Genomic DNA, 17,301 nt, shown 5'->3' with positions numbered 1-17,301 from the left:
TTAATTTTAAAAGACAGGAACACTCACAGCCAATTGGATTCAGTCTCCAGCAGGTGATTCCTGATGGTAGAAGCTAGTTGAAGATTGAATGTTAAATATATGTGTGCCCAATTTTCAAAATTCTGTATCTACTATTATTAGAGCAGTGTCTCTCAAACTTTTTGAGCTCTAACACACTAAACGGAGCAAAATGTTTTTCACGGTACATTATAATTGAATTGATAAAATTGCAAAACCAACAAAAAATTAAATTTGAGAGTTATTTAAAGTTCTTTAAGCTATGTATGGGTAAATGTAGCAACAGTGAAACTAAAGTAGATAGACTAGAATGGCTAATCAATGTGATGGATGTGCTTGATTTTAAGTGCAAATTAACTCAAAATGTAGCTCAATAGTTGACAAACATCATCCTATCTGCAGTCGTGGTGTGTTTTTTAAAATTTAATTTGTTAGATCTGAAAATTCAAGTTTGCAAAGATGATAAGATCTAAATGGTAACAAAGCCTTGATTGCTTTGTCTGATTGATTTAAATTTATTTATTTATTTATTTTTTTCAATTTTCTGCACCGTTCTCCCCAGGTAGCTCAGAATGGTTTACATGAATTTATTCAGGTACTCAAGCATTTATCTCTGTCTGTCGGGCTCACAATCTATCTAATGTTCCTGGGGCAATGGGAGGGGGGGGTGTTAAGTGACTTGCCCAGGGTCACAAGGAGCAGTGTGAGGGTGCTGAGGCTGTAGCATAAAAAATAAAATTACTTGCCGTTACTTTTTAAGGACCAATCATGTCAAAGAATGATGCTTGTCTGAATAGTTGTATCCTTAGCACACAGACATTCATAACACTGACAGACTCTTGCGTGCATGATATTCATGCCATCTATTCTAGTGTATAGTTATAAAGGAAATTTTTAAAAATAAAGTAAAATTCAAGAATCTCTCATAGCACACGCAGAATCTCTTTGGGACACACCACTGCTGTGGCACACAATTTGAGAGAGACAGAATTAGAGGCTTCCATTTCAGATTGGGCATGTTTGATGTCAGAACTGGCACAAATAGGCATCTCAGTAATACCACTGCCACAGGTGCCACATTCCTTATCAAGAATGCTTGCTACAGCCTCCACATCACAATTTGGGGGGAGCAGGGTTGGCTGGTATCAGATCTGAGGGCTTGCAGGAAACAGACTTCTAACTGTACCAGGAAGGTTTGTTGCACAAGTTCATGTACCAACTTTATGAAAACCGCATAGCTAAATAGTAAATTGAACAGCCTTGACTCACATTAATGTGAAAAAAAAGTATATTGGTTTGAATATTAACTTAAGAATTTGATAATATAAAAGTTGGGAGTATACATGATTCATTTAAAAAGCTGGATTTAAAATATTTGCACTTATTGTCCGTCAGAATAACCAATCTTCCTCTAATCTCTCTATGCTAATTGAACTGGACTGCTTTATTATATTTGCTGGGATGCTAGCTGTTTTCTCTATTAATACACTTAACTTGCATTCTAGCTCCGCCATTCAGAGACAGGCATCGTGTGGTGGGTTGTGTGACAGTGTCTGTCTGTCAGTAGTGAAGACAAATAGTGCCAGAGACATTTAACCCATCCAATCTCACCCAGGGTATAGGTCGGTCTCGTTTTCAGACTTTTTCCTAAGTCTTTTTTTTCTCTTATTTTTTTCTTTTCTTTTTTTTGTAAAGATTTTGACTTTTCCTAATGTTAATGACAAAGCAATAGTAGAAAGCTGAGGTTGGAAGAAGGTTTGCAGCCACTTTGTGTTTTATGGTTCACGTCCTAATCTTTCAGAAATACAACCTGAAAATTTAGCTTGGGTGTATTTGTTTTCTTTTGAAATTCTACATTATTGTTAAACGGGTCTATATTGCAAACAGTGATGAAACCTACATGGTTTGAAAGCCACAGAATGCAAATTCTCTTAGTATCAGATTAAGTGTGAAAGCTCTTAAACTCACTTAGTGTGTAGAGGTGTAGTTACAGTATTCAAGGAGCAACTGAGTGTATTCATAGAAACAGAGAAAAATGAAGGCAGATAAAGTCCATATGACCTATCCAGTATGCCTATCCTTGCCATATTCATTTCCCTTGGAGATCTATGTACTTGGCCCAATTCAGATACTCTTTGGGAGCTGTTCAATGAATTCCCTTGCATCTTGTCCATTTACTCACTCAGCATACGTGGAGTTCGGTAGCAGTGCATAGTTAATACACAGGTCATCTTCCAAAATAATCTGTGGTGGTGATGCTTGCTTTTGTTTGTTTTTGGAGGGCTTTAAAAATTGCTGATAGCAATGAAGAATTACTGCATGTAGGTTATGAGTTGAACCAGTCTATCAACAATAGCAGCTCTCAGTACAGCTTGTTTAAAGACAGAAGAACTTGCTCTAGCAAGAGTTAAAAGATGTAGGAGGGATAAGTCTTGAATCTTCTTATTTAAATTTCTAGCCTTCAGGAACCCCCTCTCTTGCCTTGCATGTGCAGGCTTTCTAATGTGTTAGCTTGATATTGTTCCTTTTTGCCTTTTTGTTTTCTGTGAATTTCATTTGCATTTATTTTGCTTAGGCTCTTACCTCTCAACTGCATATTCCTTACTTTAGATTTCAGAAATCATTCTGCCATCGGTTAATGAAGAAATTCAAGAAGTTACGCCAGTTTCTTGATCATATGGATAGAATGAGTAAACTGCACCACTGACCAACAATGGTCTTGGAGTTGAAGCTTTAAAGAATCTAGTGCCATGGTTCTGAACTAAGAACATAATTTTAGTTGTTTGTGTTAATTTTACAATTAACTAGCCAGAAAAAAATCCCCAGATCATTATCTTTGTTGTCCAGACTCTTGATCGGTTAGGATATCATGTTAAATTTAATTGGCAGTATAAATACATTTTCATTTGAAAAGAAACTGTGGGTGGGGAATGTAATACAATAGGCCCTATAGTGCAGGACATAAAAGGAGAAAAGTAGATTTAGTCATTTAGATCAAGGACTGAAATCATATTCCTGAGAAGGATGTCATTGTTTCACTTAAGAACTTATAGCTATGTGACCCCCATGTCATAAAGCTAACTTTGTCAAGATGCTGTAATGCTGATCAGTGTTAAACTATACATATATAAAAAGGAAGTGATAATAAAGGAGAATAATTATTGACTGCTAAACATTTAAGGAGCCATTTGTTAATGGTTAGGGTGCACTAAAGCAGTTATCATGCATTTTAATCTTCCACAGGTTTTATGTCATTCCCGTGGACCATAATTAAGGCTGATTTTGTGCTTTATTTCATGCACACTATTAATAGGTGACCTGTTGTAGAGCAGGAGTGACCTGGATGTGGTGAGTCAGAGGGTCGGACGTCTGGGACCATTGGGACGCCAAAGTCCACTGAGGCGTCCTGAGGTGAAGTCTGGCAAATGGCGTCGCATGCACTGTAGAGGCCATGTGGCCCAGCAGGACCATCATCTGTCTCGTCGAGATGGAAGGGCGAGAGGACACTGAATGGCAGAGGTGAAGAAGAGCCTCCATGCGTGGGGGAGGGAGGAACGCTCGGAGTTGGGTAGTATCCAGGTTCGCCCCGATGAAGGGAAGAGACCGGGAGGGCTGTAAGTGGGATTTTGGGAAGTTGATTTCGAATCCCAGATGTTGTAGCAACCAAATTGTCTTCTGGGTCGTGAGGGCGACTCCCTGAGACGTGGAATCCTTGATGAGCCAGTCATCCAGGTAAGATAACACCTGGAAGCCATGGTTCCTGAGTGCTGCGGCTACCACTACCAGGCACTTGGTGAAGACTCTGGGGGATGAGGCCAGGCCGAAGGGAAGCACTCGGTATTGAAGATGAAGATGTCCCACCCGGAATCGGAGGAATTGGCGTGAGGCCAGATGAATGGGGATGTGAGTGTAGGCCTCTTTCAGATCCAGAGAGCATAACCAGTCGTTCTGCTCGATGAGGGGATACAGGGATGCCAAGGTCAGCATGCAAAACTTTTCTTTGACCAGAAACTTGTTGAGCACCCTGAGGTCCAAAATGGGCCGCAGATCGCCCGTCTTCTTTGGCACAAGAAAGTACCGGGAATAAAATCCTTTGTTCTGTTGGTCCTGAGGGACTGGTTCGACAGCCCCGAGCTGCAGCAAGGCCTAGGCTTCCTGAAGAAGAAGGGTGGTCTGCGTCAAGTTGGAAGGATATTCTCTTGGAGGATGTTCCGGAGGAACCTGGTGGAATTGAAGGGAGTATCCCTCCCTGACGATGGAGAGGACCCAGAGGTCGGTGGTGACAGTCGTCCATCAATGGAAAAAATGGTGGATGCGACCTCCGATAGGTGGAGATGCTGAAGAAGGTAGAACGACAGAGGTTATGCTCTCTTTGAGACAGTCAAAAGGGCTGAGGCGCCTTAGGAACAGCAGGTGGTAGAGGCTTTTACTGATGTTTCTGCGGGTTCTGTCTCTTCACAGGCTGCCGGATGGGGGGAGCCTGTTGCGGGGGGTAACGCCACTGGTAGATCAGTGGCGGGCGTGATTGACGAGGAGGAGCAGGCTTGGGCTTCGGACGCAGGATGGACTGGAATGACTTCTCATGGTCCGAGAGCTTCTTGGTTACCGCCTCGATGGACTCATCAAAGAGGTCGGTGCAAGCGCATGGAACATTGGCAAGCCTGTCCTGGAGGTTGGGGTCCATGTTGATTGTCCTCAGCCACGCCAGCCGGCGCATAGCCACCGAACATGCTGCGGCCCGTGCCGCGAGCTTGAAGGTGTCGTAGGAGGACTGCATAAGCTGCACCCGGAGCTGGGATAACGAAGCCAGCGCCTTGTGGTATTCGAATTGTGCCCCAGTATCCACGTATGGCGTGAACTTCTGGAGTACGGACAAGAGGAACTCCAAATGTGTTGTGAAGTGGAAGTTGTAATTCAGGACTCTCGAGGCCATCATGGAGTTCTGGTAGACTCTCCTGCCGAACCAGTCCATGGTCTTTCCCTCTCTACCAGGTGGGACGGAGGCGTAGACCTGGGAGGGATGGGACCGCTTCAGTGAGGACTCCACTAGCAGAGATTGATGGGAGAGCTGAGAGCCGTTGAATCCCTTACGATGAACAGTGTGGTATCTGGTGTCCAACTTACCCGGCACCGCGGGAATCGAATAAGGTGCCTCGAGGCACTGTGCAAAGGTCTGGAAAAATAGTTTGTGTAAGGGAAGCTTTAGGGACCCCGCCAGTGGTTGAGGGAGGCGCATAGTCTCCAGGTATTCTTTTGAGAATTTGGACTCCATGTCCAGGGGGATGTCCATGTCATCAGCCATCTGTTGAAGGAACGAGGAGAAGGACAGTTGGTTGGCCGTTGCAGGGCCTCGAGACGGGCTCGATGAGGTTGAGGCATCCGGATCCATTAGGGACAGGGATCGAGACGGTGAGAGGGATCCCATTGTGTCCTCGCTCCGGCATCGGTGGAGGAATAGTGGGTGAATACTCCAGGTATGCTTGCTTCCGATGAGGCGAGGCCTGCCTGGACGAGTGCCTCGATGAGTGCCTCGATCGGTTATGCAAGCTGTGTCGAGAGCTCGGCCTCAATGGGCGAGGCGAGTAGGTCTTCGCTGAGGCCCCCACATAGTGGATGGGGCTGGAAGCGGTCGATCGAAGCAGGGGTGGTTGCCGCAGAGGCTCGAACACCGTCGGGGTGATCGGCTCCAGTGGAGGCACTCGCAAAGACTCTGCTCTTTGCATCGAGTGAATCGGCTCAAATGGAGGCATTCGCAAAGACTCTGCTCCTTGCATCAAGTGAATCGGTTCCAATGGAGGCACTCGCAAAGACTCTGCTCTTGCATCGAGTGCATCGGTTCCAATGGAAGCATGGGCAAAGACTCTGCTCCTTGCGATGCATGCATTGTTGCCAGACCAGACACTCGCAGAGACTCTGCTCCCTGTTGAGAGTGTGTTCCCCACTGAGGCACTGGAGGGAGCTCGACCTCGCGGGAGGCCTCCACGTGCCCAGGCTGGATTTGGGAAAGAAGCTGAGGCCCCATCGTGGTAAAGAGCTCGATGAAGTGCTTCTGTAGCATGGTCTGGAACGAGGTTGGCAAGGATGGATCCGCATCTGAAATGGCACCACCTGCGCGGGCCTCGCGCTCCCTCAGAGCAGTGTGTGAGTGCTTGGTCTTCGCCTTGGGCACTTTTAACACTACTGGGGGAATGGGCTGCTGGGCTACGTGACCTGAGGAGGTTGAGGAAGGCATTGCAGCAGGCACTGGAGTCTGAGCCGGGACAAACGAGGCGGGCTTGATGAGACTCGGCGCCGCAGAGGTGGTAGGCTGTGGAGTTGCGGATGATGTCAAAGGCGAAGGACCCTTCGTGGTCGACGGCTCTGCCAAGGACTCCATGAACAGCGATTCCCAGAAGACGCAACGGCGCTTGAAAGCACGTGCGGTGAGTGTGGAGCAAGGCCGGCACGATTTCGGAAGATGTTCAGGCCCGAGACACCGAACACAGTGTCGATGAGGGTCCGTTAGCGAAATCGTGCGCTGGCACTTGTCACACTTTTTAAAACCGGTGATAGGCCGGGACATAGGCCGAAAAAGCTCCGCCGCAGGGCTGCGGCCACGTGGCCTGCCCAGTCGAACGGAATGAAGAATTTTTTTTTTTAAAACAATAAAACACGACGAAAATCAGCGTTTAAGATCAAATAAAACCAAAACTGCGGACTTAGAAGGCACAAGTGAAGAAAACTTTGCGCAGTTGAAGACGGACTTCTCGGCTTCACGGAAAAGTAAGACTTGAGGAGACGCGCCCTGGTCTGGGCAGGAAGGCACTCGCACATGCGCGGTGCGGGCAATTCGAAACTTCGAGTTTTTCTTCAAAGAAGCGTCCGCATCGGGGCTCCGTTGGATCACGTCACCCATTAGTGAGAATACCTGCCTGCTTGTCCTGGGATAATAAGAACAATTACCAACAGACAAAGGCTCAATCTGCAGGGACCCCAAGAGAGACAATGAGAAATACAGGGCACCTGTACAGAGATACCTGTGTGAAATATAGGGCATTATCTTACTGCTGATCTCACTGTGCCGTGAGGTGCCGCATGTCGACCCAGTCCGGAGACAAACCGAGACTGGGTGACCTAGCACAGGTCAGAGTCTCTCTGGTAATCCCCTTGAATGCTAACCCCAGAGTCCGATTAAACTAGCAGCTTTCTTCAAGGGAATACAGCAGGAACACAGCCATAGACATATAAATCTGCCTAAGCTTGTCCCAAAGCTGGTGAAACACGAACAACTTGTCTGAACCGGAAAGGAGAGAAGCCGCGGCATACCCTGACCAAAGTCAGCTGTAAATAAACTATTGGAACGCTGCAGCTCTCCTGCCATCGCCGGAGACCCAAGCGCATGCCTGATTCTCGCTGACACGTGGCCACTGCATCAATGTTCCTAGAAACATAGTCTGAATCAAGCCCCGCAAAATTTACCCTGCCGCGGCCTGCATAGAAAGAAAATCAGACTTGGGGAATAACCAGAAGAATGGTGCGGTGCTTCCCACAGCGCCAGAAAAAACATGTCCCATCTCATGCGTGCTGCTATAAACCGGCACCGGCACAATCAGCTGCACATGGCCGTGAAAAACACCAACGAAAGAGAGCCTCAGAATAAACAGGACTACTACTGCTGCACTGAAACCCAACAAGAAGAACAAGTGCGAGCACCGCTACTGCTGCGCTGTAACCAACAAGGAAACCAAGCGTGTGCATGCAAAGAGCGGGAAAGTCCCGGCTCCCTCAACGGATTTCTACTCATTAAACTTAGCCTCAATAAAATATCCATTCCTTAAATGTACGATGACTGAACCCACAGTACTAAGACTGCCAAACAGAACCTGAAGTTCAAACAACAGTAAAAACCAGACATACTCACAAGCTTGTTGTTAGGGTCGGTTGAAGCCAGTTAGAGCTAGCAGTGCAGCAAAAACAGGGCAGAATGTAGCAACTGTGGTCTCTCTCTTTTTTTTTTTTTAACAGAGAAGGGAAAGAAGAAAAAATTGAGACCCAGTCAGACCCTCTAGCAATGGAGGGAGGGTGAGGCAGGGACCTGGGGGGGGCCCAGGTGTAACCTCTAAAGCCGGCACTGTTCAGCCGGACATCCCTGTCTCACTGAAGAGAAAATCTCAACAGGAGAAATAGCATTGCCAGCTCACTGAAGAGAAACCTCAACAGGAGAAAATAACTATCCAGTCACAGCCAGAATCCAGGAGCTAGTTGAATAGCGACCACACCTGCTGGGAGATAGAGCATACTGGAGATACAGGAGGAGTGCCAGCCAATAGGACCACCTGTTAATCAGTTTCTCTATCTCCGCCTGCTGGTAGATGTGTGCTATCCGATTGGTCTCTGGATTCATCTGCTGCTGTTGCTAGGGAAGAGCTGGTTGTGCAGCACTAACAGGGCAGAATGTAGCAATTGTGGTCTCCCTTTTTTTTTTTTAAACAGAGAAGGGAAAGAAGAAAAAAAAATCGAGACCCAGTCAGACCCTCTAGCAATGGAGAGAGGGTGAGGCAGGGACCTGGGGGGGCCCAGGTGGAACCCCTAAAGCCGGAACCGTTCAGCCGGATCCCCCTGTCTCACTGAAGAGAAACCTCAACAGGAGAAAATAATTTTCCAGACACAGCCAGAATTCAGGAGCTAGTTGAATAGCGACTATCACCTGCTGGGAGATAGAGCATACTGGAGATACAGAAGGAGTGCCAGCCAATAGGACCACCTGTTAATCAGTTTCTCTATCTTCGCCTGCTGGTAGATGTGTGCTATCCCATTGATCTCTGGATTCATCTGCTGCATCTAAGGGAAAGAAAATTAATAGGTAAGAACATAATTTTTCCTTACTGGCTTCAACCGGCCCTAACAATAAGCTTGTGAGTATGTATGTATTTTTTACTTTTGTGTGAACTTCAGGTTCTGTTTGGGGGTCTTAGTACTGTGGGTTCGGTCAACGTACGTTTAAGGAATGGATATTTTATTGAGGCTAAGTTTTATGACTAGAAATCCGTTGAGGGAGCCGGTACTTTCCCGCCCTTTGCATGCACGCGCTTGGTTTCCTTGTTGGTTACAGCGCGGCAGTAGCGGTGCGATTTCATACTCGCACTTGTTCTCCTCATTGGGTTTCAGTGCAGCAGTAGTAGTCCTGTTTACTCCGAGGCTCTCTTTCGTCGGTGTTTGTCGCGGCCATGTGCAGCTGATTGTGCAGGTGCCGGTTTATAGCAGCGCGCATGAGACGGGACATGTTTTTTCCGGCGCTGTGGGAAGCACCGCACCATTCTTCTAGTTATTCCCCGAGTGATTTTCTTTCTATGTAGGCTGCGGCAGGGTAAATTTTGCGGGTCTTGAATCAGACTATGTTTCTAGGAGCGTTGATGCAACGGCCACTTGTTGGCGAGAATCAGGTGCACGCTTGGGTCTCTGGTGATGGCAGGAGAGCTGCAGCGTTCCGGTAGTTTATTTCCAACCTACTTTGGTCAGGGTATGCTGCGGCTTCTCTCCTTTCTGGTTCAGACAAGTTGTATGTGTTTCACCAGCTTTGGGACAAGCTTGGGCAGATTTATATGTCTATGTCTGTATTCCTGCTGTATTCACTTGAAGGAAGCTGCTAGTTTAATCGGACTCTGGGGTTAGCACTCAAGGGGATTACCAGAGAGAGATTGACCTCCTGTCGCCATTTTCTCATGGCACATTCTAGACAGACCCCCCCCCCCTGACCAGACAGGAAGGGCTGTACAGCTCCTTCTAACCAGGAGCCAGTTACCTATTCTATCAAACCCGAGCATGCGCTATGTGGCTGTTAGCCTCATCCCTGAAGCTCTCATTAACGATGTGAGCTTTGTCTGCTACCTGTTAGGATGCTGTTGTTTTCCACGGGGTGGTAGATACAGCATCTTGATTGCATCTAGTACGTATTCACTTTAAAGGACATACTTATTTCGCTCATGTTGCATGGAGTTAGTACTGTTTTCATGGTTCCAGTATACTCCTTTTTACATTGCGAAACTTGATTTTTTCCTAGGAGAATTTATTTCTTCTTACAGATCCTACAGTTCTCATCCTGCTGTTCCCTAACCTTCTGCACTTCATTCTGAGGGGATCTTGACTTCTTCCAATGACTCTTCAGGCTTTCTCATGAGGGAGAAGACGCTATAATGTCAGGTCAGGGGGCTGTGAACATTTTTCAAGATGCTTGCAACTTTGCATCCTCCTCAGGTTTCCGATTCGTTCTTGGAATCTCTATGTTTTATGTTTCCCTTTTAAGTGTTATTGGTCCTCAGGGCATTTCTTATAGTTCTTCAGGAACTAAGGGACATTGTTCCACTTACTGCTTGGTGCCTAAGACGGGGGCATTGGACAGGCTGGATCCCATTCTGCTGAATTAATTTCTTAGGGTTATACATTTCTGCAGAAAAACTGGGAGAATATTTACATTTTCACTATGGACTCCGAATCGGCACTAGGTTTGCTTGCCTCTCTTGGAGCACATGCCATTTCGCCTACCCAAGGCCTCACGAACATTTTAGAAAATGTGGGCAGTGGTACCGTTTTGGCACTACCAGGCGATTCACCTACTTTCTTCTTGACTGACTGCTTGATTTGGACGTCTTCCAGTCGGGCCATTTGACTGACCCGAAAAGGGTGGTTTCTTTTCCTCAGTTCTTTGGACGTGAATCTTCGAATTTGCACAGTGCTCTTTTCTCCTGTACTATTTATAGGTATATCGGGGAGATGTTTTTATTCATATAGGATAGAAATGTGTTTCTTCCCAGAGACTAGGGCGATGGGTCACAGTCTCAGGTTTGCATTCTTCGGTCACCATGACCAAGAGTATGGGATTCTGTACAGGTTCTAGGATCCATGTTGCTGACTCCACTGGGAACTTCGTCTTGCTTTCCCATTATAAAGCTACAGCATTGGTTTTTTTCCGGTGGTTGCCGGTATCTCAGGGCTCCAATTATTTGGTAGGCTCCTCAAACATCACTCTGTATGATTTGGTGGCTCAACGAGATTTCTCTTTTCAAATCATGCCTCTGTCTTTGCTGGACCAGCTTATGGTTACCAAACATCCTGGGCTGTCGGGTTGGGGGGCTCGGTGCCTTCCATCCTCAGCTCCAGGGGTCTGGTCTTAAGAGGCGACTCAGTACTTATTCATTCTTCTACTCTGGAGCATGGTCAGGCTACCGTTTCTGGAGCTTCAGACCATTCTTCTGGAATGACGCTGAAAGTCTTTTCAGTCAGTATTATGATGAGGGTATTTCTCAACAGCCTGGGCAGTAGGTGATGTACTCAGTTGGCGGGTAAAGTTGTGGTTCTATTTCAATGGGTGGACCCTCATCTTCCTCTTCTGTTGGCAGATCATTTTATGGGTCAGGAAAAAAGTTTGGATAGACTTTCTCTCTGCAAATTCTGAGCATGGCCCATTTATTGTATGTTACAGTGTACAGCGCTGTGTATGCACAAGAAAGTGTAAATGTTAGTAATAGTGCAATCTTCTATATCCTGGATATTGAGAATTTTGGCTCAGGCGTTCCAGCTCCCTAGCTTCTTCGGTGGGCACAGGGAGTGGGAGTCAGAGGGGGTAGCAGCGTGGCTTCTTTCTCGCCTCTGGTTTCTCTTTTTTCAGTGTTTTCCCCTGGCTGAAGATGGCTTGGATTTGCCATATCAAGCTCGCTTTCAGGGCACAGTATTTGTAGAATCTCTGGATTGGCTGTGCCATCCTTGCTATGCGGCTCTGATGAGTCTTTTGACAGTTGGACTGTTGAGTTTCCTGGTATCTCCGGATTTACTCACCTAGGGTCCGATCAACATGGATATTCATACTACTTTGGTATTACGAACTAGCTTTTGAAAAGTCATGGCTGATGTGTAAGGGTTATGCGAAGCAGATTATTTCTTCTCTTATCCAGGCAATATAGACGTCTTCACCTGTGGCTTCTGCTTCCTTTTGGAGGTTTTTCTTTTCTTGGGTACTTCTCAACATTTGCACCCTTCCAGAGTTCTTTTTTGGCACAAGTGTATTGCCAAGGGCTTAGCATTCAATTCCCTTCAGCTTCAAGTGCCATTCTTAGCTTGTTACAAGGGCTAGGTATATTGCTCTTCGCTTACTTCTCAGCTTCATGTAGTTCAGTTCCTAAACAGAGTACGATATATTCGTACACCTCTTAGAAAGCCCTGTCTAGAGTACAGTCTTAAGGTACTTCTTCGCATTTACCGAAGGCTTAATTTCATTCTTGTCTTTTGAGACTCTAAAGGGCTGTGCCGTTGAACACGGGGTTTCTTGTGGCCATGGCTTCAGCTCGGCGGTTTTCTGAGTTGCAGGCCTTGTTCGGCGGAGATTCCTATTTCTGATTTACAAAATCTGAGGTGTCAGTTCGGACGGTACCACAATTTCTTTCTAAGGAAGTGTCATCCTTTCTTTTATGACACTCTCACTTTTCCTTCCTTCTTCCTGGGAGGAGAAATGGGGAGATGTGTTTTTATTCACTGCATTTTTTTTGAAAGTGTGTAGCGTTCTCCGCAAGCTAGGTTTCTAACAACTTTTAGTTGTTTAGATCACCTTTTTGTATTCTTCAAGGGACGCCTCAAACATATGGCAGCGTCCAAAGCCTCCATCACTCGATGGGTCCAGAAGGACATTATTTACGCTTGCTTGATGGCAGGGAAGCGGTTGGCGAAAGAGCTTCATGACTATTCCGCCAGAGCGATGGCTACTTCTTGGACTCGGTCCAGAGGTTTTTTCCTTGGAGGAGTTTTGTCTCGCGCTACTTGGTCTTCCGAGAGTGCTTTATCTCAGCATTACTGGTTGGATGTGGGGGCACATGCGGTGGATGCGTTTAGTGCTTCGGTTGTTGCAGAGCCGGCGTTTGCTTCCCACCCAGATTGAGGATTGCTTTGCTACATCCCATTGGTCTCTGGATTCATCTGCTGCTGTTGCTAAGGAAGGAAAAATTATGTTCTTACCTGTTAATTTTCTTTCCTTTAGACGCAGCAGATGAATCCAGAGCCCCACCCTTTCTGGATATTGTCTGTCAGGTTTTCTTTTGCAACTTTTGAAGTTTGTTATTATTGATGGTTGTATTCTGTATTATTGCCTTTTGTGATTTGTTATGGGAAAGAAGTTTTTTACATGCTATGCCTATTGATGGTTACGGATGCTTGGGCAATGAGCAATACTGAAGATGCAGGAGGTGTGCCAGCCAATAGGACCACCTGTTAATCAGTTTCTCTATCTCCGCCTGCTGGTAGATGTGGGCTATCCCATTGGTCTCTGGATTCATCTGCTGCGTCTAAAGGAAAGAAAATTAACAGGTAAGAACATAATTTTTCCTTCAGTATGGTTGTATCTGACAGTAGAAGTGTAAGCATTTGATTTCCCTAACTTCTTATAATTATCAAGTCTTAATTTTATGGATAACTCATGTCCCTATAAACATGAAAATTATCCTGACTGCTTGTTAATTTAAAATCAAATAGGTAAAAGCAAAGTAAAATGTAGGGGTAGAATGTGAAAACCAAGGTTAGCATTCCTAATTAATAGGGTAGCAGATAATCTGCGTGAAGGATTTAAATTGAAAGAAAATGTTTTCCTAAAATTTGCTACCTTTAATTATTTTTCTTTAGCATTCTGTTTTGATTTTTTCTTTCTCTTGACTTTCTCCCTTTTTTTTTTGTTCTTGATGTAGTTTTTCTCTTTTCCCTATTTTGTACTAATGCTCTCTGCCTTCCTGCTTTGATTGGTCTAAACTCCCATTATGGCTTATTGTACTTTATATATTGCCTTTCACTGGCAAATAGCAATGCAATTCACAATGCTGTAAAAAAGTCATCTGCTAGGTTAGTTTAATATAATGGGCTATTTCCTCAGATACACAGTGAGAATGGATTCTGCTGACGGCATCTTGCAACTGTTCTACCGTCTGCTCTTAATTACTCTTCTACTAAATTATGAATGGTCATTTTTTTACAGGATTAACTAAAGGCAAAGTGTATGGACAAGATTTCCTGAAAAGCATTGTTTGCCTTATGTTCAAAGTGAGCATTCTGTACCATTATAAAGTAATGTCCATCTTAGATTAACACATGTTGCTTCTGAGAGGTGGTGTGAAAGCCCTCTTGGCACTTCGCTGTACTCTGTATGTTTCAAAGTCTATCCATAAAGCAGGGAATACAGAGGTCTCTTATTTTCCATCATCTCTGGAATGTAATCATTGTCCTGTTGGGATACATTCTGCTGAACTTAAAGGTAGTTGTTTTGTATAACAAGGTTTGGATTTTAGGATGTTGGTAGTGGATGGTCATGAAACGTTATGTCTAATTTGACTGTCTTGATATCCTTGAGAATTTAATCTACGGCAACAAGAGGGCATCCATTGAAAATCAGGGGTGGGAGATTCATAGCGACACCAGGAATTATTTCTTCACGAAAGAGTCGTTGATCATTGGAATGATCTTCCACTGCAGGTAGATGAGGCCAGCAGCATGCTAGATTTTAAGAAAAAAATGGGATAAGCATGTGGGATCACTTCAAGGAAGAAATTAGGGGGCTGGGTCATTAGAGTGGACAGACTTGTTGGGCCGTGGCCCTTTTCTGCTGTCATTTTCTATGTTTCTATGAATGCTAGATTTGAGAATTATTATATTAAGATGTGATGTATGATAGGGTATTTTGTTTTCTACCCAGCAATTACCTATAAAACCAAACAGATTGGATGATCTGTGTTAAGTTGTTGTTGGTTTTTTATCTGTAAGCATACTGTTTAGACTTTTCTTCAAATGTTTTGTCACTGGAATTTGCTCGGCTTTTTTGGATAAATTTAACGAAGTACACCAAGTTTTTCTAATCGCTGGCATAGCTCTAACACAGTGGTCTCAAACTTGTGGCCCACCAGGTACTATAATCACAAAAGTAAAACAAAACAGTTTCTTGATCATATGTCTCTTTAGCTATAAATTGCAATATTATTATTATGACTTAGCCAAAAGGAAAGATTTATAAACTAGAAAGAGTTTTACCTCATGCAAAATTGTCATTTTTTTAATAAGACATGAGGCCCTCCAAGTACCTACAAATCCAAAATGTGGCCCTGCAAAGGATTTGAGTTTGAGACCACTGCAACATATCAGATCCTAAAGAGACACACAATTGGCATGTGTTAATGACACATAAAACATTGTCAGACCTGGTTACTAGGTTGACAGTGTTATACAGTATGTTTGTAATTCAAATAAAGTGGGGCTCCTGAACCTGGTTTAACTGGCTTTAATTATGGGATAGATTTTTATTTATTCAATTTTCTATACCGATTGGTTTATTCAGGTACTCAAGCATTTTTTCCTGTCTGTCCTGGTGGGCTCACAATCTAGCTAATGTGCCTGGGGCAATGGGGGGATTAAGTGACCTGCCCAGGGTCACAAGGAACAGTGTGGGTTTGAACCCATAACCCCAGGGTGCTGAGGCTGGAGCTTTAACCACTGTGCCACACTCTCCCTTGCTTGGTTGTTCCCAGCACATTATTAAAAATCCCTTCTTACATTTTGCTAAAGGTAGTAAAGGATTGAAGTCGAAATGGGCAGATGCTTGCATTTATTTACAGCCTTAACCGACTTTTTGAGGTGATATGGGCAACACTTGGAACTGGCACATGTTTCTTTAAAATAAGCAACAACCCTCTCAACTCAAAGTGGCTGCAAACCATGTCCTCAATCATTTTTACCAATGATATTGTTTAGATTTAGTATTTGAAAGTTAGGCTTGCTGAAAGATATTTTTCTAAAATAAGCATTTCTTTAATGCATGATAGAAAAAAACATTGAATTGAATTTTATTTAAATGTTACAACCTTAGAAAGCAACAGAATCCTCTGATTTTTAGCTGCTGCTTTAGGCAAAAGCACAAAGAAAATGGGAAATGGAACTGATACTTTTTCAGCTACTGCCCAGTTGCACCTCTCCACCTCCCTGAACTGTTGAAAGAAAACCAATTTGAAATTGTGCTACAGTCACTAATTCCATCTTGCACAAATCTTACTGAAACCATGGCTAAATCAGCAACACGAGCAGAACTGAAGAGTTGGCTCAATTCTGCTTCTGTCTAGGGAGTCTTTGATGATGAATATTTGGCTTTGCCTCTATTGTAACTTTTTTTTCTTCCTAATTTTGTCCTTAATTTCATTTATTGACTTGGGATAATATATTTTAAAAAATACCAGTAATATATCATATTTTTATCTGATTGATTTACAATAGTATATATACAGGCAAAAATGTAAACTACAAAATACATTAACATTACAAATAAATTGGGTCTTTTGCTAAGGTGCGGTAGCCGATTTAGTGCTAATGCGCCCATTATATTCTATGGATGCGTTAGCATTTAGCACGCCTTAGTAAAAGCACCTCCAGAGTCCTTAAGATGGATAGCCTGATTCCTTGAGTTACAGCTTCATTGATTTTTGTTCGTTTCAAGTTTTACAAGAATAAAAAATAGGGAAGACTCACAGGGATTATTATAAACCATGAACAGACATACTTGACACAAAAGGGATCCATCATATTAAAATAAATGTAAAGGGAGGGGAAAGGAACAAAGCACGAGGGTATTTGAGGGGTGACAAAGTATAACAATTCGGAAAGTTGTGGAAGAGCTAGCCTTTTTTTTTTTTCAAACTTTCAGTGAAGTGTGAGTGGCTTAGGGCTTAAGACAGTGTTTGGCTTCTAGTATCTAGTATACCTGAAACCAAAACCATTCCACCTCTTCAAGTCTTAAGAGGAAACTGGAAGACACTGACTAATATCAGTTCCATTTTGCCTGCAATTCAGCTTATTTTATATTCCTTTTTAATTATTTTTCTCATTTTTAAAATTGATATCTGGAATAATCAGCAGCTGTTTCTCATTTATTTTCTCATATTTTTATTCCAGGAATTGCCTCTGAAGCAGGGAGTGTCTGCATTAAAAATGACCTGTAGTTCTCTGCTTCATAGGTTAGAAACTTACTTTAATATTTTGTGGCTAAGCACAGTCCCGCCTTTCAAAAAATTATTTTTATGATAAATGTTTTAATTGGCATTGAATGTGTACTACAAGCATACATTTTTGCAATGGGGTTACCCTTTAGTTAAAATAATTAAAGCCAAAATGAAATTACTGAAGGCAAAGAAGCTCTTTTATTTGCTTGCAGCCTTTTAAAGACTAATATTAAGGGTACATTTTATAATTGATTGCTACATAGCAAAAAAATTAAATGTATACAAAACTTATGAA

General features: G+C 43.7%; 1 protein-coding gene across 4 annotated transcripts in view; it reads left to right on the top strand.

The window, feature by feature from the left end:
- The window catches only part of NFAT5 (nuclear factor of activated T cells 5), a 383,347-nt gene that overhangs the window by 131,760 nt on the left and 234,286 nt on the right, over window positions 1–17,301 (top strand). The window contains exon 2 of one of the 4 annotated variants that reach the window (XM_033941878.1): window positions 16,960–17,021. The exons of 2 other annotated variants lie outside the window; for them this stretch is intronic. The gene's annotated coding sequence lies outside the window, so the exon portion shown is untranslated. Of the gene's footprint in view, window positions 1–1,523; window positions 1,641–16,959; window positions 17,022–17,301 lie in introns of all 4 variants that reach the window. One more of the 4 variants, XM_033941879.1, reaches the window with a different exon arrangement.

The sequence above is a fragment of the Geotrypetes seraphini genome, chromosome 4 (genome assembly GCF_902459505.1).
Source record: "Geotrypetes seraphini chromosome 4, aGeoSer1.1, whole genome shotgun sequence".
NCBI lineage: Eukaryota > Metazoa > Chordata > Amphibia > Gymnophiona > Dermophiidae > Geotrypetes > Geotrypetes seraphini.
Note: the sequence above shows the minus strand (reverse complement) of the source record. Positions and strands in the feature narration are given on the sequence as shown.